At 37.3% G+C, this 21,795-nt stretch overlaps 1 long non-coding RNA gene across 1 annotated transcript; it reads right to left on the reverse strand.

Moving 5' to 3' along the window:
• Positions 1-8,346: 8,346 nt before the first annotated feature.
• On the reverse strand, positions 8,347-21,509 carry LOC146762576 (uncharacterized). Its single transcript, XR_014938850.1, has 2 exons — positions 21,134-21,509; positions 8,347-8,521 (listed from the first exon to the last, which is right to left on the reverse strand). It is a non-coding gene; the product is annotated as an uncharacterized LOC146762576 (long non-coding RNA).
• Between the last annotated feature and the right edge of the window lie 286 nt (positions 21,510-21,795).

A 21,795-nucleotide genomic window follows, 5' to 3' on the forward strand; every position in this document is an offset into this window, starting at 1 on the left:
CATTTTCTACTTTGTACTAGGTATCTTCATACATGTATTTTTAATGCTGTGATCCTGTAAGTATCAAGTATGGAGTGTGGAACACTGTTAAATAAGATGAAAAAGCTATGAGTCACATGCATCTGAGCCAGAAATAAGCTCTCAAAGTTAAATTTTCATGTAATTAATTGTGCATATACTGGCAATTTTTAAACTGTGCATACAAGTCTGTACTGAAATCGTGCATCATTGCACAATTATCTAATACATTTGAGACAGCTCTTTGAAAATCACTTTACCTGAACAGAGTGCTAATGAGAAGCACCTTGTTTTAATAAACTGCAAGCAAATAATGTAATTTTCATCTAATAATCTTGATTAAATGGCTACCACTGGACAGGTTTCATAACTAGTGCTTAGACAAAGATTCAAGAAATAATTCATCTCCAGAATGAGCACTGAAATGGACTACATGGGTGCAAACTTGAGTTAATGGATTTACATGCAGTTAAACAGTTCTCAGCTCCTCTTTATTCAAAGGGGGTCTAGGTTAGTTACCGACAACCTTTTAATCTTATGTCACTCGTTATCTCTATGAAGCCATTCCCATTCCTCCCTCTTCCTCTCTTCTCCTCTTCCCATACAATTCATTACGTACTAAACATATTTTGGGGAGATATCTTTCAACAGAAAAAGTAACCATACATATTCCTAGCATTATTCTGTCAGTAGAAGAGCTAACACTGTGGAAATGGGCAAACACTGAACTTGTAGCAAAGTAGTGATGATAGAACCCATGATAGGCCCACTGCTCTTATTTTATTAAAGCTTTCACACGACTTGTCTGCAGAGAGTTCTGTTTTTGAAGAGACTAAAATTGACTTCACTCTTATGTTTTCATTTATTTAAATGTTGGAAGTAAATCCTAAACAGCAGCTGAAAACTGAAAGAAACCTCACTTAAAAACAAATCTAGTTCAGCTATCCAACATATTAAACAAGCTTGTTTGAACTATGAGCATCAATGCCAGAATATCCTTTCACACATGCATTTCAGCTCACCAAGATTCAATAGCTTATAAACACGGTAACTTTTTAAAAATAAATTACATACACAAAAGTAAGACAACTCAATCCTGAAATGCTTAAATTAAAATGCAACATAAATAAGAATCCAAGATGTATTTCAATAAATATACATTAGGACACTTAGTACTTGTACAGGTTCCAGAATCAAGTGCTTTATGTGGCATGCATTCTATCATTCTTCTGACTGCCAATTTTCATTACTTTTTATGAAGCTTACTACCACGGTGACTGCCAAGAACATTTTTGAATCCTCACATTCTGTTTAAAACATCAATAACACCATATTTTTTAGATGAAAGTTATACTTTAAATATAACTTTTATTTTATTATGTATCAAGTAAATGGAGTTTTCAACCGTGCCCTGTTTTCTAATATGCAAATTTAACATTTCTAAAGAAAAAAATGGAAATTGTTTTTTGTTTGTTTTTAACCACCCCTTTGAAATTCAAGGTTAATATGTAAATGAAAGAATCAATGAAAGCAATCACACTTTCCACTTCTCAAGTAAGTTTTGTAGCATCTCTCTACTAATCTTTGACTGACTACTGGATATGAGATTCAAAAGACTGCAAGCACAGGGCACAACTGCTCTTTTAATAATACAGAAGTAAAAAGATCTTATTGGAAGTTCTACTTCCATCTTAAAATACAACATGTGGACAGGTGAATAACTGGTGAATAACAGGACAATAACTGCAGTAAGAACACATACAAGAATACCTCAAAGAAGCGATTGTTCTCCCAATCCATGGGAAGTTATTGCTAAATGTGTTGCTTAGTAAAATGAAGTCAGAAGACCTGTTTTCAAAAACATAAATTATTAGCTAGCTTTCTTTTTTAAAGGAAAGAGACGACTTGCCATTTTTAAAGTGACTAAGGTTAACCATTCAATTAAAAATAAACAAAACAAATCCTCCTTTCAAAATTTAGTGTTGCTATCCATTAGCAAAGCAGCATAATGTCTAAGAGGCAAAGGTTAAGGACTAAATCATGTTCAATTGCTTTAAAAACAAACAAACAAAAAAACAAAAACAAAAAAACACAGTACTTTCATAGGGCAAAGCAACACACTGATAGTGTATTTTCAAAATTTATTTTAAGAACTTTATTATGAGGCCTGCATTAGTCACTTTGCATTAAGGCCAAAGCTTCAGTTCTTTCATGAAGTCTGTTTCAACTCTCCAACAAAGACAGCTAAACAAAAAGTAAGATTCTTCCTGTCAGTTCTAGGAAATTACACAGACAAAAAACATATACACATGCAAACCTCCTTTCTCTTCCACCTATGAAGTGTAATTTACTGGATTTATATAAGCAAAAGTAAGAACAGCATTTCTTGATATATCATCCATGCTCATGCCTCCTAGTCTTACAAGCAAGGTACAACTTGGTCTTGAGGACAGAGGCTTTGGGCTTCTTGTTTCTATAGAAACCACTCAAGTGTCTCTAAATGCCTTTAAAGGATTCAGAAAGCAGAGCTAACCCACAGATCACTTAGTTACTTCAACACAAGTTAACTCAAGATTTGCTTGAGATGCCCAGTGAGGATGATGTAAGAGTAGAGGAGCAACTGCAGTGCTACGCAGCATGCCTGAACACTTTTAGTTGTCCTATGTCAGTTTTTCTTTCAGACTAGGCACAGAACCGCAAATGAATGCTCTCCAGCTCTCTGCAAAAGGACATTTCACATGACAACAATACAGATCAGTTTTATTTTACTGGAATGAGCTTCAGTTTCATTTAAAGGATATGAACTGATTACCTTAAAACAATTTAATGCATTGTACAACGCATTCTTCAAATCCCTAAAGAGATATTAAAAGTAGATAGATATTTCATTAGTGCCTACATATTTGAAGGGGATATGAGATATAGGAGATTTGATTCAAGTGTAAATTTTTAAGTACATAAGTGGAGTTAGTAGTATGCACTAAGAGTACAGAGTGATCCAGAAACTGATATAGGAGTTCCTGAACATAACATGTCCCCATTTTTCCCCTCCTCCCCCAGTCTCACATGTTTGCTCTCCAGAAAAAAAAAAAGAAAAGAAAAGCTTCCTGCATGAGAAACAGAATACAGTGATAAGACTTGTAGTTTGATGCTGCTTTTGCAGACACTGACTTCGCATGTGATTTTTTCCTACTTCTGATAACCCAGTTAATACCATGTCAATCACGTGAAATCTATCCTTGTATGTGTTCTCGAAAACACTACACATTCCTGAAATGCATATACAACGATATATGCATATCAGTGTGTGCTTGTATGTTTTTTAAACAATAAACTGCAACTTTCTGCATTTACACTGTCAGAGAAAAGGACAGGTGTTTCTTTGAGGGGGTTTGTTTTTTTTGGTTTTTTTTTTTTGGAGTGCGATCATACTGAGATGCTCACAAATAAGGAATAGCTAGTCAAATTAACCTAATCCAGGAGCTCTGCAAGCCTATTTAACCTTCCCTTTCCTTCCTCCTCTTATAGCCTATTACCTATAGGTTATTTAGCCTCCTCATGGTTCATGAAGCCATTAGGCTACTTTTGCTGCTTCTAATGAGGAGGATAGAACCTAGCTAAAGATTCAAGGGGAATCACGACCTCTGAAGTCATAGGATTCAACATTCTGCTTAAAACAGGAGCAACTTCAGAGTTAGATCAGTTTGCCAAGGGCCTTGTCCAACCAAGTCTTGAACATTCCAAGTATAATTGCTCCTGAATATCTTCAGGAAACTTGCTAGTCATCTCACACCTGGAAACTTCATATTGTTCCTCCCAACAAGCACAGATCTTATGTACTGGTAGGTTATCCCACAGGCTTTGGAGGGGCTAGGTGACCCACTAGCTAGTGAAGCTCCCTCCCCATAAAGAAGGAAGTTCCAGGCAGCAGTACCACCCAGGCCCTACTCAGTATCACCATAGAGCTGTCTATCTTTATATCAGGAAACAGAAGCTCAGTTACACACATGCGCTTGGCAGATCTGGCCACGCTGGAGGTGAGCCATGACACTGCACTGACAATACGTGACATCAGGATCAGCTGAAGTGTGAAATAGGAACCAATTTTGAAAGTCTTAGTCTTTACACAGAGCTTTGTTGTTTTTTGTTTGTTTGATTTTAGGAAAAAAAAAAAAAAAAAAAAAAAAAAGAAGGAAAGGAAAGGAAACCCAAACTCAAAAGTCACTTGTCATTTAGAAATGTTATATTTGTAAATGCATACACATACCAGCTATAAAAAATACTGATTTATTTCATTACCTTGTCAGACAGGCACATAGTAAACAAGAGTTAGCTATTTGCTTAAAGCTGCCTTAGGACACAGCGATATGCTGAAGTTAGAAATAGGTACTATTTCCATGGGCTACATTGTATAGTTTAACAATAATTAGCTCAACAATAATTCCAAAGCTTAGTCTTCTAAATTTCTAAGTAGGTTGAATTGTTACAGTATTTTAGCACCCTATCCTTAATCAAAATCAGCTAATACAGCTCAGTCTGTGGAAAAAAAAATAATCCAAGATACCCATCATCTGCTTTTCTTCCCACATATAAGACACAGTAACCCCAGGACTGAGAAACAAAATCATTATTCATCGTTTCTGGAGTACATGTGGAGCATATGGGGGGGAAAACATATGGTGTACATATGTTTTTCCTCAGCAGTACAGACAAAAAGATTGAAAGCAGATAAATTGAATGCCTATTTTCAGCTCCAAGCATCAACCTCGTGACACTGAAATGCAGCAAAGACATTCTTTTACCATTTTTGAGTATATATTGATATAGCCTTTATATTTCAAGCTAGCAGTAATGCTAACTGAACACAACCTGTTTTATCATTGGTTATAGACAAATAGAAAACAAAAACATCCCCCAGAACATTTAAATACAAAAGTTAAGGAGATTTTCTCTAAATAGAAGAAAAGTGCTGTGAAGATGAAAGATGTGTTTGCAGGAGGGTGATCAGAGCTCAGTTCACCAGCAGCACCCATTACTTTCTAGCACATTCAGTCTGGGCTCTGAAGTCTCTCTGCTTTAGCACGTTGTACAGCCCTTATCCTGGATCATTAAAGGAATGAAACTGTCAACACTGTACACTGACAACACTGAGAAAATAGATTCAGAAGGATCCTTTATGCATACAGAAAGATGTTTAGAAGCACACATCCAAGATCGCCAGCCCTACTGCTGCATTTTTCAGAGAGCAGATCTTTTTATTTAGTATGTTTGGGGCTTCAAAGACCGCACCTTCTTACTCTATAGTAAGAATGAAGTTCCACATACAAAGAGTCACTTATTTTGTAAGTCTAAATATTACTAGATTCTCTTATTTGTTTTCTGTCTATAGATAGCATGCAAATATCAATACTGTGAGAGAAATCATAGTTAAAATCTTAGATTACTTGACCTATGAGCAGACAATTAATGTTCTGTGATATTCCAACCATTTACTAACAAAAGAAACAAATGTAGCTACCTTAAGATATTCTTGATTTCTCATGGTTCAATGTTAAAGAGAATATATTTTTTTAATTACTTACAAGTATAAAATATGTTGCAGGGTGCTTATGGACCCATAATAGTGAAGCTGTAATATTTCGCTAACTGAGAACAATAGAATTGATGCAAAATGTGGGAAGTGACACATCTGACTAATATGCAGAAGCTCTGAATAAAAGGAAGCAGTGCCTTCCATACTTCAGTCTGCATTTGAAACCTACACAGCAACTAATGATAAGCTTCATGTAAAGAGACCAAGATACAAGCATTCTCCTGCAGATTCACAGAGCTCACATACACACACACACAAATAATTCAATAGCTTGGTAACACGTAAAAAGAAGCAGGAATAAAATAAAAAGTTAGAAAACAAAGATTTTTTGTGTTTGAGGTTACTATTAGCATTGGAAATGGCAGTAGGACAAATGTAGTCTTTCTAACTTCCATAGCAACACACTCATACTGAAGTTATGCCACTCAGAAGTTGTTTTCTTTAAATGCAGCCATATGGCTTTAAAACTTTTTGGTTTGATGCCCAGAAACAGAATAATTATTCCTTCTTTTTATTGTCCTACTTGACTCTGAACACTGAAGCATTACAATTCCACTCAAATTATTTCAGTTTTCCTCTAGTCTTCACAGTTTCCTGCAAGGCTTTGCTCTTTACTTTTAGAGAAAGTGCTTGCTAAGAGAAACCCACAGCAAAATTAAAGATATGACCAGTGACTTTTCTCCTACAAATCCCTCATCTTCTAAACAACCTATACTGGCTATTAGAAAGTTTGTTTCTTGCTTTTATGATTTGCTACATAACTTCTAGAAGATTACAAATTCACAGTTCATTTGAAGGTTTAATTAAGGAGTCTGCAGTAATTGCATTAGGAATACACTCTCAAATAATATGCTGAATGTCTATTGCAGCAGAGAAAAATTCTACCAACACTGAACAGCAAGCGTTACTGAAGTGGGCCTAACTTTAGTGTATTTCTAGTGTATATATACTCAAGCCGCACAGAAGCCTAACAAAACTAGTTAAAACTATAGAAAAATAGCAAACAGAGTATAACACTTTAGTCATATTTAAGGTTCAAATTCTCTTTCAAAGCTATGTTTTGGTAACTATAGAAAACAAACATAGGAATACATGACAACACTTCTTGCTCCTTGAGATGTGTAGTAATACTGAACCAGCACCTGCTTATCTATTGCTTTGTTTCAAGACAATGATTTCAAGGTTAAAAACTGCCTCAATTCTAATCCGATTAGGAATAAACATACTTCAATACACTTCTCATCCACAACTAAAAATATCTTTTTAGATTAAAATAAATAAATAAATACCATGTTCAGTGCCTCTTGTCCACAAATTTTAAATATATTTAGAAACCTGGGAGACATCTTCTAATTATAAGTAAACATAAAACTCTTTCAAGTTACCTTCCCAGTGTTTCCTTCCAATATACATAGTACAAATAACTTCATCATTCACCATTACTTCATAAAATAAAAGTGTCTTATACATTTTAATGTACTATCACAAGAAGACTTCAAATATGACTGGTTTTCAAGCCAAAGACTATATTATAAGAATGAAAGCCCTGCCCCTTTTTTTTTTTTTTTTTCCTTTTTTTTTTAAGCAGGGAAAAGAACATCTCCAGGAAATCAAATCACTTTTTCCCCCTGCACAGTTGATATCACAAAAAAGCTTTTCTGAGTTTCTGATGATTAGATGCGAAATGTTCATAACTTATTCCACAGAATTGCTTTATGGGCTTTTAGGTTAGCTTTCATTATGAAGTTCCACACATGAATTTCAGCAGATGTTTCCTGCAGAACACTGTTCACAGTATGCCTAAAACTATGCCAAGCAAATATAAACTTGTTATTGTAGAAGCCAAAAAACAGTACTACTGTCTTAAGCGCACCGTGGAATGGACCCACCATCAGCTACATGCTCTGGCCAGCATGATTCTTGTACTGAAATAGATAAGATAACCTGGAAGTGGAAGATGTACACCATTTCTTCCCCCCTAACAGAGCAATTTAAACTCAAGCTTAGCTTATAAGTATATTGTTTATTTCCTAAGGTTAGCCTGACAAAAAGGAATAGCTATTCACTTACCTTAACTTCAGCACCTCTTACTTACTACCTATTTCACTCCTAATTTGACAGAATATGTAAACATTTTCCATATTTCTTAACTACCTCTAGCATAACAACACTTACTACCTCACTCTGTACTAGACCTTAGATTCAATCTTTAGAACAGAAAGATACAAATGAAAAACCTAAGAGGAAATTTCTGGGTTTTTTTTTGCCTTGTGTATTTTTTGCAGCTGTTATTATGCAACAAATCAGTAAGACAGGAACACAACATGGAAAATATTCATACCACACAAGAAAAGTTATTTTGCAATGCTGCTTCATTGCAGATATCACAGCTAAGTAAAACAAAACACCCAGGACTATAATCCATTCAGCAGCTTTTTCTCCACACCTGGAGAGCCAACACAGAATGAACTGTATTCCAAAAGACATTCCAGCCACAAGGCACAAGAAAACAAGCTCAAGCATCTAGATAATCCCATAAAGACCTGAGATGATATCATTCAAACAGCATTCAGCTCCTCAACTGAAATATTTCAGATTTTGATATTCTTCTTTGACAAAAAGTTTATGCAAGTTCAGGACATCACACACCCTTGTTTCTCCAACTATATGCAATACCGAGCAAGTGGAAAAAAAAAAAAAAAAAAGAAAAAAAAAAAACATTCAAAAGGCTCACATTTGTTTCCTCTTATTTTGGTCAGCAAACAACTCAATAGTAAAAAGATTTTCACTTACCTTGTCCCTGTCCACTGATTCGATGACTCCATGGCAGCAGAATAATTGCCAATAACCAGTGTGTCCAGCTGTTTAATCTGATAGTTAGTGGTCTTCCAGCCATTGCATTATCAAATACTGTAAAAAGATATATCATTTAATTTTTCAATTAAAGATGGTGTTGTAAAAAATATTCTTATTATTTTCATTTAAAATATTTCAAAATTATTGCAAACAATATTGTAGGAATTAAGAAAACATTAAGGAAACAGGAAAAATGACAGCAGAAAAGAATGTATTTGACAAACCCATGGGTGTGGAAACCAACCAGAATAAAAGGCTCAGACATAACATTTACTAAGCCTCAGACCTCAAATTTGATCTCTAGCGTTTGATGAAGAGTATCCTTACTTTATTCAATAAAAGCTAATGCTATTTTATGCAATCAGAAGTAATTTAGAAGTAGACAAACAGTAACCTTGAGTTTTTACTCTTCATATCTACCTCTATGAACGGGGGAAAACAGGCAACAGAAACAGGGTTTTCTTGCCTGTTTTGGCTATTTGTTTTAAGGTTCCCCACCTCCCCAGTCTTCAGTGACTAAGATTTCCACTTCTTCATTTAGTCAGCAGCCCAATTATTAACACAGGTCACTAAAAGTTTTCTCATGTATTTGAGGTAGGTGCTCAGATGTAAAATTGTCATATGCTTCAAAACTGGTTAATGAAACTAACCTGTGCAGAAAAAAAAATAAATCCTCAGTGCTGCAAACACCTTGAGTTTCTCATTGTGAGCTTGTTTTAAACTGACTAGAACATTTCTTATTTCAGCAGAACAATGCCCTCCCTAATAAATACTTGGGAGCTTCTCTCCTTCCACTCCCATGCAGGCATATGGAAGGGAGAGAGAAAGAGAAGCTACAATACGTTCATTGTTTGTTTGCTTTGTTTTTCAGTCCTGAGAAGAGGGGCAAAAAACTGTAAATAGCAGTCCCAAATTAAGACTGGAGCACTCAATACGAATAATCGCCTTAAAAATCATTGTTTTTAAGCCTCTTCAAATTCAAAGAAGCAGTTTTGTAAAAGCAATACCTTGGAAAAAAGATAGCTTCATAAAAGAATACTCATGAAATAGAATAACAGATACATCTGTGACTCTCAGTGTGAGCAATTATTTATCTGCTTTTCTACTACTTATTAAAAACTCTACAATTTTTTTATTATTATTATTTCATCATGTCTAGACATGTCTAAAGAAAGTTGGACTTGCACAAAAGCCTAGCATTTCTACAAATATTACATACATTACAGCCTGGTGGCTGTGACATAAATGACACAACCAAGAAAATGTTAAAATGCCACAGTCCCTCAGGAAATCTTCTAATGTTTGAGGAGCTTTTGCTTCAATATTGTTGTTGTTTCATCTGGGACAGAGCTGATTTTCTACATAGTTTCTGGTGCGATGCTGTGTTTTGGCTTTATGAAGAAAACAGTGCTGGTAGCAACACTGATGTTTTGGTTGTTGCTGAGCAGTACATTACAGAGCCAAGAACTTTTACACTTTCAGCTTCTCCTACTGTCCTGCCAGAAAGCAGGATTAGGGAGGCACAAGACACTGCAAAAAGACAGCTCACCCGAACAGGCCAAAGTGATATGCCCTAGTATATGGTACAGTGTGGAAAAAGAAACCTGTACAACTGAGGGTAATTGGTTAGAATGATGGCTGTTGATACTCAGGGACTGACTAGATGTTGGTGAGTGGATGGTGAGCAATTATTTTGTGCCTCACTTGTTTTCTAAATGTATATTTAGTAATGTTTGGGTGTATGAATACATTAGTTATGTTTCTCTTCCTTGTCAGTCTTAGTAAATACCTTTCATCTCAAAATACTAGTTCTACTTCTTCCTTCCCCTCCTCCAGCCCCCAGTTCTGTTCTCCATCCCACTGGGAGGGGGCAAGCTAGCAAAAGGCTGTATGGCTTTTAGCTACTTGCCAAGTTAAACCACAAATAAGGAAAGGGGAAGGAAAGGAAAAGAAGCAAAAATTTTGAATTCTTATTTTGAATCTGAGAGAAATTTTCCTTACACTGCAGCAACCATCCAGTAAAGAAAAATAAAACTCAATGTAGTTTGGTGCACAGGGTGGGAAGGTGCAGAATATGTAAGAATAACATAGGACTACAATGGGAGGGGAAAAATATATATGTGTGTGTGTTATCTGCAATGTTTGTGAATTAAAACAAGCAAAGAAAAACTTGTGCCATGTTTGTAAATCTGGAAGTTCCATTTATCAAGAAAATCCAACAGGAGATTGCCATGTAAGCATAAAACTCATTCAGAGCCCAAAACACAAATCCCCTTCGGATCACAACCTTGTTTTCCACACAATAGGTTTAGGATGAGAGGGCTAACTTAAATAAACACATTTTTAATTAAAGGACAGATGTTCTCAGAAGCTACGCTACTGCAGAAGAACATAACTGTCAAGTCCATAGCAACATTTATATCGTGTGAACTCACGCTACTGTTGGTGCAGCCCATCTCATGCAGCAAGAAAGTGACTAACAGGCTTGACAGGTTGGTAGAAGAAAATAAAAAGAACTTTTACCTCTCTTTTACCACTAGTTATCTCCTAAAAAGGGACAAGAGTATATACTAAAAATACTAATTAAAAAAGACTTTAAAATACATTTGATTTGGTTGTTGTTAGAAAAACATAAAATCAGAAAGTATACAAATTATGGCTTACAAAGGATAAAAACCTCATTAATCATTTTAAGTCATCAGAGAAATATTTTCTCTTAACACTGCTAAAAAATGAAACCATATCAGAAAAGAAAAAACAGCAAGCTAACAGAAATGTGAAGTCTTACCTAAAGAGGTTCCTCCTTCTCTTGTTCTAAAGCAACTATTTCCTCTTCACCAGTGGAAGGGAAAAAAAAAAAAAAAAAAAAAAAAAAGAAAAAAGAAAAAAGCCAGACCCACCCCTTTTTTGGTCTCTCTAATTGAGGCTCAATTACAGTAACCAGCAACTCAAAACAGTTACACACACGTTTCCAGCTTTAGAAATCATAGGGCAAAGATCAATGGCTGCTATTTATTTTAGTCTTTTTTTTTTTTTTAATATAGCAATAGTTTACCTAAAAGGAAAAAGAAGAAAAATAAAAGAAGAGCTGTAAGAATGCTTACCAGTAAAACAGTCAAGACAAAATGGCAAGAGTACCTTCTCTCCATTTATTGGCAATTAGCTGTAACTACTTTAGAATGAAACAGGTGCAGTCAGCTGGCAAGAAATCAGCAAACATGGATAAATATGTTGTATCAGAAAGTGTAGCAAAGTTTGAAATTTGTCATAGTTAAGACTTTTGTAGAAGTAGCGTGGGTGATTTTCACAGTGTTATTAGAGGCTTACTGCTGTTTCCACTAAGACAAAGAGATTATTTAAAATTTTATTTGGGAATGGCAATAACTTGCATCCATTTTGCTTTTTTTCTTGTTTCTGCTTGGATTATTTTATATACTTTGGTCTGCTGTGAATCGCTGAATACCCTGACTGTCTGGACTTTAGAAGTATCTTTGTTTAGAATTTTTTTCCTAAATGTTTGATAAATAACAAGCAAAAATATGATAGTTTTCTGGTAAATTTATTATTGCTTTGTGAAATTCGCTTTGGAAGGTAACCTAGTCATTTGAGTTCTCTTTGAAGTTCTGTTTTTCTCTCCGTATAGCACAGATGAAAACAAAAGGAGAAAAATAAAAGGCCAAAAATAAACCTATACAAAACATCCTTTGTACTTGGATTATTTTAATCACAGGGATTCACTGACGACTATGGAAATGTAAAGGATATATTAAAACTTTTACTATTATAGATTGAAAATTCTATGTGATTCATCTTACTGAATGAGAATCTCTGATGTACCTGAAAGAAAGGAAGATTCTGATCTTCCTTAAGTGCATGAAAATCTTTGGCATCAGCAAGTGTGTTTATATCCATGTAACTGAAATCATAACCCAGACTGATGCAGTTAGAAATAATTAAACTTATCGCTGATGTATTACATTGCCTGTTATAAAGACTGTATGCTTTAACCTCATTTCTGTTAGTGCATTACCAAAGACATTATAAATACAAGAACCCTCTGAGGGCCATCTGTGCAACCAGATACTGTCTGATGAGGACCTCGCTGCAGTATCAGAATTGTTTGCGCAGCATAATGCAGAATAGTGATAAGACTTTTCCTATTTAAATTTTTCCTGTTTAAACTCAGAAGCAATATGAGAACAGTGTATAACCTCAACTGGCTGCTGGAGGATCTCAGGGGTGCTTGGACCTAAGTTAAGTATGAAATAGGCTGAGGTGCACAGTCATGCTTATATGAGACATCTTTTCTGCTCTGCTCCCACACTCGTGCATGCTCTCTCAATCATTGCTAGAATGTATCAGTGTAATATCAGAATATGTTCTTCTGTACTTTCTAACAATTTCTTCAGAACTATGCACACTGCCTAGAAAGCTGTGTGGTGTAACTAAACTTTCTAAAAATGTGTTTATCAGGAGTTATTCGGAATACTAGTTAGTAATTACTGATTATTCAGTAAGGTATTAAAACATTATTTCAGTAACTTATAGTCAGGTTTGTGTTCAGTACCTTTGCAAACCTTAATATCAACTGATTCCTCTATACTCCCTTGTTAAAATTAAAAAGTAGTCAATCACTTTTATTTTTATTTTATTTTGTAGCACCAAATCAATAGTATGAAGAATCACAGAATCTACCGGGACTGATCCCGAAGACACATCTCTCATTAAAATCAAGTGTGTGCTTTATTTATTTGTTTGTTTATTGAAAGACCAAGATAACTTTCTAACATAGGTGTATATGTTATAAAATATCAGCATGTTTTGGATAAGTTTGAAATAGTCAGCTTTATCAAGCTAGCAGAATTTTTGCTTGTACACTTATTCTTAATCCTTAATTTTCACACAGATAGATTCCCTTCACTTCCAAAACATTCAAAATACCACACTTCTCTTTATCCAGTGGTTCTGATTGAAGGCAAAATTGAATCCAAGTCAACAGTGCACCCTGGCAGTCAAAAGGGCCAACTGTAACATAACAGGCATGGAAAGGCATTGTCCTGCTCTGCTCTGGTGTGGCCTCACCTTGAGCACTGAGTGCAGGTTTGGTCCTGCAGTGTAAGGAGGTCATAAAACTAGTAGAGAGTGTCCAAAGGAGGGCTATGAATTCGATGAAAGAGTGTCTTCAGGACAAAATGCAAGAGGAGTGGCTGAGCTCAGAGCAGAGGAGACCGAGGGGATACCTCATGCCATCCTGCCGCTCCCCATGAGGGTGGGCAGAGGGGTAGCGTTGAGCTCTTCTCTCTGGTGACAGTGACAGGACTTCAGGGAATAGCATGGAGCTGCTTTGGCAGAGGGGTTAGGAAAAAGTTTTTCACCAGTGGGTGATTGGGCCCTGGAACAGGCTTCCTGGGACAGTGGTCATGGTTCCAGGCCTACTACAATTCAAGAAGCACTTGGACAGTGCTCTCAGACACAAAGTTTCATTTTTGGGTGGTCCTGTGCAGAGCCTGGAGTTGGACTTCATGGTCTTTGTGGATCACTTCCAATTTGGGATATTCTGTAATTCTGTGATTCATCCCTACCTACACCTGCAGGTTATGATTTTCATATCATATGAATAGTATTGGCAGGTGAGAAAAGGACTCCAAAGTCATTTAGTTCTCCCCATTCTGCCCTGAACTACAACCAGTGCTGCTTTGCCCCTTCTGAGAAAGGGATAGAGTTCTCATTACCTGTTACGAGATAGTTGCATTTACCATCAGATAATAACATTTAGTGACACAGCTGCTTGCAACACTGTACATTTTCACCTGAGCATACCTACTTTCTATGGCTATGTGAACGTTTCTCATCAACTGTAAGATGTTCTCCACCACCACCACACAAAGGGATTTAATCTTTGGTGAGCCTCAACAGTGCACAGCTTTTTTTTTTTTTTTTTTTTTTAATCAATCTTCAAGGGAATTATTCACAGGGTTATCACTGTTATTTTGGCCTTTGGATCTTGCTGATTATTGAAAGAGAACAAAAACAAGGATTAAATAAATTGTGGCCAATAAATACAAGTTTCCTAATTAACAATCACTCATGCAATCTACTTTTGCATTAGCAGAATAAAATCAATTGAATTGACTTTCACTCCATAAAACCACTTGTTTTGTTTTTCTTTTCTATCTCAAATACTAAGAAATTAACAATGCATTATGAAATTCCAGATAACTGACTGTTAATACAGCATGAAGGATGAGGAAAAGGAGAGTAGAAGAGTAATATATATTCCATAAACTATTTGATCCCATGAACAAGTTAATGATGTTTGCAAGGGAGAAAATGTGAGAATCAAAAGTTTTCAAGTTGCTGAGTGATAATAATGGTGCTATCTATTGTGCATCCATCACACTGAAGAGCCTGGCACATATTTTGGACTGTTTTCATGCATTTTTTTTATTATGATTAATAGTGGTATTGCACCCTTTGAAATAGCAGCCCATCACACAGAGAATGGTGTAATAAATTAAGTTCACATGATAACAACTTTGATCTCAGACACACGTGGAGAAAATACTCAAAGGATAAAACTAAAAACTGTAAGAAGTACCAGTTTCTGAGATAAAGGTCTATTGCAAACAGAGAGCAGGGAACAAAGAGCAAGAAAAAAATGCACTGCCTAAACACAAATGCCTTTCTTTATCAACTATTATTCTGGTATCTTTTCCACATTCTCTATGTACATTAGAAAGTGCTGAGATTTAAGATGTGTTTTCTGTTGATACACTTTGAAGGAGAAAAGAGGGTTACTATAGTAGGTAAGATAATTAAATTTCTGTAACCAAAAGGAACAAAAGGTGATGTATATCATCCTCCCATTTCTCACATCTTGGATATGCTACAATGCTCTACTTCATCTCTCACATAAATCACAAGTGCATGGAGGTTGATGTAATGTAGAATCATAGAATTTCCCACGTTGGAATGGACCCATGAGGATCAAGTCCAACTCCTGGCTCCATACATAATGTGTTTCTTTTCTCCCAGTTTCTACAGCATTTTGAATAATGCATCTATTCACTTTTTCTTTTAAGTATATAGAGAAAACAAAGTTAACATAAAGACATTTTCCCAGTGACTCTTTTCCTGGTGAGAGTGAAAGTGGGGTTTCCAGTCCTCTCAAGGCAACCCAAGCATTCTAAAGATGTTTCAGTGTGCTTATGCAAATATTTCTTTGCTGCCTAGGAGGATGTACTGTTGCTATGGCTCAGATTACAAACTTTAATTCCAGCTTCATGTCTTCAGAGGAGGAATTTTATACAGGAAAAAAGTTAATTTTGGAGGTGCACTCCTTCCACTGACACAGCCAGAACACATGAGGAAAAAAAATCCTGCACTCATCAGAAGAATGGGCATAGTAACAGTCTACATAAGTGTCACAAAGTATTTCTAATGATAGAAATCATTCTGAAATGTCAAGATGTGTCATACACAAGTAAGAATGGCAAAACTCTGCTAGAACTTTCTTGGGAAACCTTCTGCACATTCCTTGGAGCACATAAACAGAGTCATACTTCAGCTTCCCAGCATAGGAACAGGGCTGCACAACTCAATGATTCAGTCTCCTGCAGTAGCCAACAGACTTGCAGGCCTCAATGAACTGAGGGATAAGAGATGGTAGTTGAATTTGCCAGTCATCCCAAGTACATACAAGTAGCATGCTAAAGTTTGACTAGGTGAAAGATTCTCACCTTTCTTAACAGCCAAATATGAATGAGTAAGTGTCAGCTGAGTTGTTTAATATACATAGAATGGTCAAATGTGCTTGAAAGAAACTTTAGTCCCTTCTGGCTTGCACTTTTTATTATTTTTGTACAGTTACAAATATAGAGTCATAGAATTATAGAATGGCCTGGGTTGAAAAGGACCACAATGATCATCTGGTTTCACCCCCCTGCTATGTGCATGGTTGCCAATCTTCAGATCAGGCTGCCCAGAGCCACATCCAGCCTAGCCTCCAGGGATGGGGCATCCACAACCTCCTTGGGCAACCTGTTCCAGTGCATCACCACCCTCTGTGTGTGAAAAACTTCCTTCTAATATCTAACCTAACTCTCCTGTCTAAGTTTAAAGTCATTTCCCCTTGTCCTATCACTATTCACACTCATAAGCAGGCATTCCCCCCTCTTGTTTATATGCTCCTTTCAAATATTGGCAGGCCACAGTGTGGTCTCTATGGAGCCTTCTCATCTTGTCTACCGGGACCCCCAAGTCCTCCTCTGCAGGGCTGCTCTCAGGGGGTTCTTCTCCGAGTGTGTATAAATATCTGGGACTGCCTTAGCCAAAGTGCAGCACCCCGCACTTGGCTTTGTTGAATCTCATTAGGTTATAATTATGTTCCCATGGGTCCAAACAAAAATATGTATCAAAATAGACATAATAATGTTTCACATAATTTTTAAGAAAAGCTCACCTGCTTAACCAATAATCTTGGGGAGAAAAAAAAAAAAAAAATCAGGAAAAAATAATTCGGAAGAATGAGACCATTCAATAATTCACTTAATTTTATGAATGGAAGCACCAACAGAGATGGGAATAGTTTACTTTTTATCTGTTATGTATGCAAAATCCAAGTAACACTAAACATGGTAGCTAATATGAAAGTTAATGTTCCTCCTTCACCAGTAATGTCATACCTTCATATATTCAGAAAGTGCATGATTTACCAAACAGCTTTTTGAAAGTAGTCTGACAGTTTTTAATATTTATTGTAATTACATTTACATGTCTTTTTAAAGGGTAACTCTCCAGCACTTAGCTGTCTGGACTTGTTAAGGGTAAAAAGCATGATAGCTAATACATTTTAAAATCCTCTATAAATTCTTTGAATGGCTTTCCTATGCATAATGATGTTATACCTAATGACTTAAAAGACCTGATACACCAAGGCTACAAACAGATATGTGATTTCAGGAAAGATGTCTGCTGAGAGGCTAAAAAGTCTTTTCTTGTGTCTAGGATTCTGGAGACATGTTAAATCTATCCTTCACCCAGTATTTTATATATTTAAATCTAGGCTCTAGTTATCATATTTCTCTGACAGATTGTTTTTGTTTAGGGAGTGGAAAGGGAAGAAAATGTTTCTGCATCCACTACTTAGGATCTATTGATGTAGGACATTTGCCATATGTTTACTGAAAAGCTTGAACATTCTTTGAGGCACTGGATTTCAGAAGTCATAATAGAACCTATTTTCTACATCTTGTCAAAAATAGGTAAGAAAGGAGAAACAAATACATTGAAACTCAACTTTGTGTGATTTAATACTAGGTTTTCCTCACGGCATTCTAAATCCCAGAAGACAATATGAATCAAATCCCATGAAATTTTAAGGTGCCAGGTAGAACTCATTAAGAAATTATGCTGATTGAGATCATGCTAATAGATATCATGGAAAAAAAAACAACACTAAAGCAAAACAAAGAAATCAATGTTTGAGCATCAGTACAACATAATACAAGCAGTAGCTCATTTTGACATCTTGGCTGAGTTTGTTTTTGACTAAGATTAGCATTATTTTTTCCCCTTACTCCTGATTTAATCCCTGATGTCAAGTTACACATTTTCATCTTGTCCACTATGGGTGACTTCTTCCTCAGCTCTGGTTGGTGCCACATCGCTTGTTTCTCTCTCTTGCACAGCTTTTCTCTCTTGCACAGTGGCACTCACATTCTTTTTTTATGTGATTTTCTCTCCCTCACAGTAACCTAAATATGCAAATAAGCATAACCAGAGGCTTATTAAATACTGCAGGTATGATACTTGGATAAATAGATGTGTAGGCTCCGTTTATTTATTTATTTATTTATTTATTTATTTTAAATCAAAAATGCAGACTGCTTCCTCCTTCTCTCTCAAGTTGTCATTTGTTGTTTCTTACAATTTCTAGCTCACTCTCTAGCAGGTACTCCAACTTCAAAGTTTAAGGAGATCTTCCTCAGCTTTCTCAGTGAGCTGAACCATGGATAAAGACTTCAGCTGTTGGCAATTCCACATGTTCATTAAGCTCAGTTATTCCATAGGGGGAAAAAAAATTAAAGGGAGTTGCTGTCAGACAAACCATTTCCCCACTGCTCAGACAGCCAACAAAGAAAATCACCAGCTCAAAATGTTCTTTAAACAGATAAGTTGGCTCCAGTTTTGTAGATACATTAAGCAATTTCAAATGCTTCGTGTGGAAGTGTCTCATGACCTCCCTCAGTTGTTAATTATAGTCCATATAAAAAAAATAATCAATGGAAGACAAAAAGAGGTAAGAACACCCACCTAGCACTTGAATTTGCTCACAACTGGGTATCAGAATGTACTCCTACTGTAGCTGAGTAAAAACTTGGTAAGAAATTTCATCTATCAAGTTATTTATTTTCCTTATCAATTCTACATGACTGGATATAGGATTGCATTTTTTTTTTCCACAGTAATTCTAAAGTTTGTTTATAACCTGCTAAATTTAGGAATTATGGGTTAAAGGAATGCTCAGCATTTGCATTTTTTTCTCCTATTTTAATTTGGAGAACTCTACTGACTTCTACACAGATACTGTTCATTCATCCTGAAGTCAGAGATAATGGTGTTGATGAAATTTATTACTATTCAGAGAAGCAGCACCATAAATAATCTATCAGATGTTTGAGTGACATGAAGATCAGGTAGGAGTCCTCTATAAAGATGAAGAGATCATTTAAGAGAGGAAGAACCTGCATGTACACCTAATTTCTTCATGCTAACCAAAAAAGAAGCATGTAAGCCTGTTATTTTATATTTTCTTTAGTAGGAGTATGAGACTCCATTTGCATATAAGTTATTAAAGCTACTAAGCAAGACTGACAATTTAATAAACATTATAACCACTAATTATACCAATGTCCTTATGAAAACACTATGTCCATATTAATTATTCTGTTTCCTCTCACTCGTTTTTTTTATAGAAGCTTGGATGGGCAAACACAGGTAAAAACCTTCTACTTGCACCAAAATTGATCTCCAGCAGAACAGACCTATTTCTCACTGCCCAGAATGAGACAGAAGACAAATGAATTAATTGCTTTCATAAATTTGTCTCTGTACTTCTGGATTAAACTTTAGGAGTGCCAAAAAGCAACCACCTGTGCACTTGCTATCTCCAGCTGCCTAAAGATGCCTGAGAAATAGTATAACATGTACCATTCATACAGAAGTACCTGGAATGTGATACTTAACATGTAACTCAACAATCAATTTCCATCAATCTCCATAACATTAGGAATAACATGCAGTTGATTTTCCACAAGTATTTTAATTCATTAGCAATATTTACTCCAGGTTAAATCCAAAACACATGACCCAATAGCAACAGCTTCAAATAGTGATCCATATCTTCGGAATGTAGGATTATTTCTCCTGATTTACAGCTAGTACCCTGATTATTACTGTCCTAAGATTTTGCAATGAGATTAGAGACTACTTCTGCAATCCTAAAGGCCCACATCAGTTTCCATCTTGACTATTAGTGTTCCATCCTGACCATAAATTCTTTATCTGTAAACATGTGTATGCAATCGATACCTTTCCTCTTATTCATGGGAAATGTCATCTGAAGTTATGAAGACTGCAGATGAAAGGATTCTGCTGTGTTGGTTGCAGTGATATTAAATTTAGAAGGCTGGGTTTTCTTTGAAATATGCATGTAGGGAAGTGTCACCAAGCTTGTTTGCTTTTTGCATTACATTTCCAAACACTAATCACAACTATTTTTAATGCCTAACTTTCCCTTACCATTAAATCAACGTAATTGAATATATGATACTAATCCTGGATTAATAAAGGAAGTCTGCAATTTCTGATTTACATACTGCACTCTTATATTTAGGAGCGAATCTGTTTTGTATATTGTTATCCATAATTTGAAATAAAAGACCGGCGTTTTTACTCCCTAAGCTGTCCGTACCACAAAATCAACGAGCAGAACTCCTCGATCCTTTCTCCACAAGAGCTCCTCACTTCGGCTTTGCCATCAAGGGAAGCCCAGAGCAGCCTAACGGGGAGCAAGAGACAGCTTTGCGCCCTTGTCCCAGCAGCTGTTCTGCCCCCCACCAGGCCGAGGCCTCCCCCCGAGTTACCTTGTGGTGACCGAGGGGGAGGCTGCCCGCGGAGGGGCGGCCCGAGGAGATTTCACAACCTCCAGGGCCGCGCAGGCAGAGCAGGGGCGGCCCGGCTCCTCCCCGCAGCACTCAGCCTCGGTGCGCATCGCCGCGGCTCCTTGCTCACCCCCGGCCTCTCACGGGCACTGCCCTGGGCAGAAGGCGAGCTTGGGTGGCAGGCAGGTCTTGGGGAGTCCCCTCCCCGGAAGAAGCATCGCACTGTCTGCTCACCCAGAGCGATAAGTCTCCTTCGAAGGGGCGAGGGACATCGCCCCCCCGCCCCCCTTCCCCCCTGACCCCCCTCCTTTTTTTTCCCCCTTGTCATCTCTTCTAAGGAAATGCCGCTCCTGAGTCCCGTGCCCGCTACTTCCCTGCCGGCATCCTCCTCCTCCTGCCACCCCTCTTCCCCTTCTTCCCCGAGCCGGAGTGCTGCTGGCAGCCTCCCGTGGCGCCAGCAGGGGTGTAGCGGAGAGTGCCCGACCCCAGCCCCGGCTCTTACCTGGGCATCGCCGCAGCAAAGCCCGAGATGCGCTCCGGGGAGAGCCTGGGGGTGCTGCCGGCAGAAGTTTATCAGGGAAAGGCAGCGCGCAGACCTTGCTGAAATTAAAGTGCCCTCCACCCCCAGCCCTCTGAGTCCGCAGTCGACAGCTCAGTCAGTTCAGGCAGAGCAAGTTTTCTTGTTCTGTTAAGAAAAAAAAAAAATAAAGGAAAAAGAAAGCGGGCGTAACAGGCGAGCGAGAGGAAAGCAGCCGCTCCTATGGGCTTCTGGCGGTGCAATTATTACAGCTGAAGGGAGGAGTTAGTTTAATTACAGGCCGTGCTCCCAGGAAATGTGCCCTCGTGGACGCACGCACGGGCGGGGGCGGAAAGTTGCTGCGCTCCGGAGGGTGGCGGCGCAGCTTCAGCACCGCGGACAGCAGCGGGACAACCCGGCGTGCCCCGGCAAATAGTCCGGAGCGCTGGGGGCTGCGAAGTTGGCCCGTGATTCCTCCCTGCCATTTAGAGAGTGAATTCTCCTGCCTTCGTCAGCTGAATGTAGGTGTCCGGTCATGACCATTCCAAGAGTCACTAAAATTCTGGCAATACGCACATGTCGTATTTTAATGCATAGATGTTGACTAGTCGATGATTTCCATACAAAACTCTGCATCTGAGTATATC

Source organism: Coturnix japonica, chromosome 1, assembly GCF_054131305.1.
Source record: "Coturnix japonica strain WE chromosome 1, WE-NBRP24, whole genome shotgun sequence".
NCBI classification, from domain to species: Eukaryota; Metazoa; Chordata; class Aves; order Galliformes; family Phasianidae; genus Coturnix; species Coturnix japonica.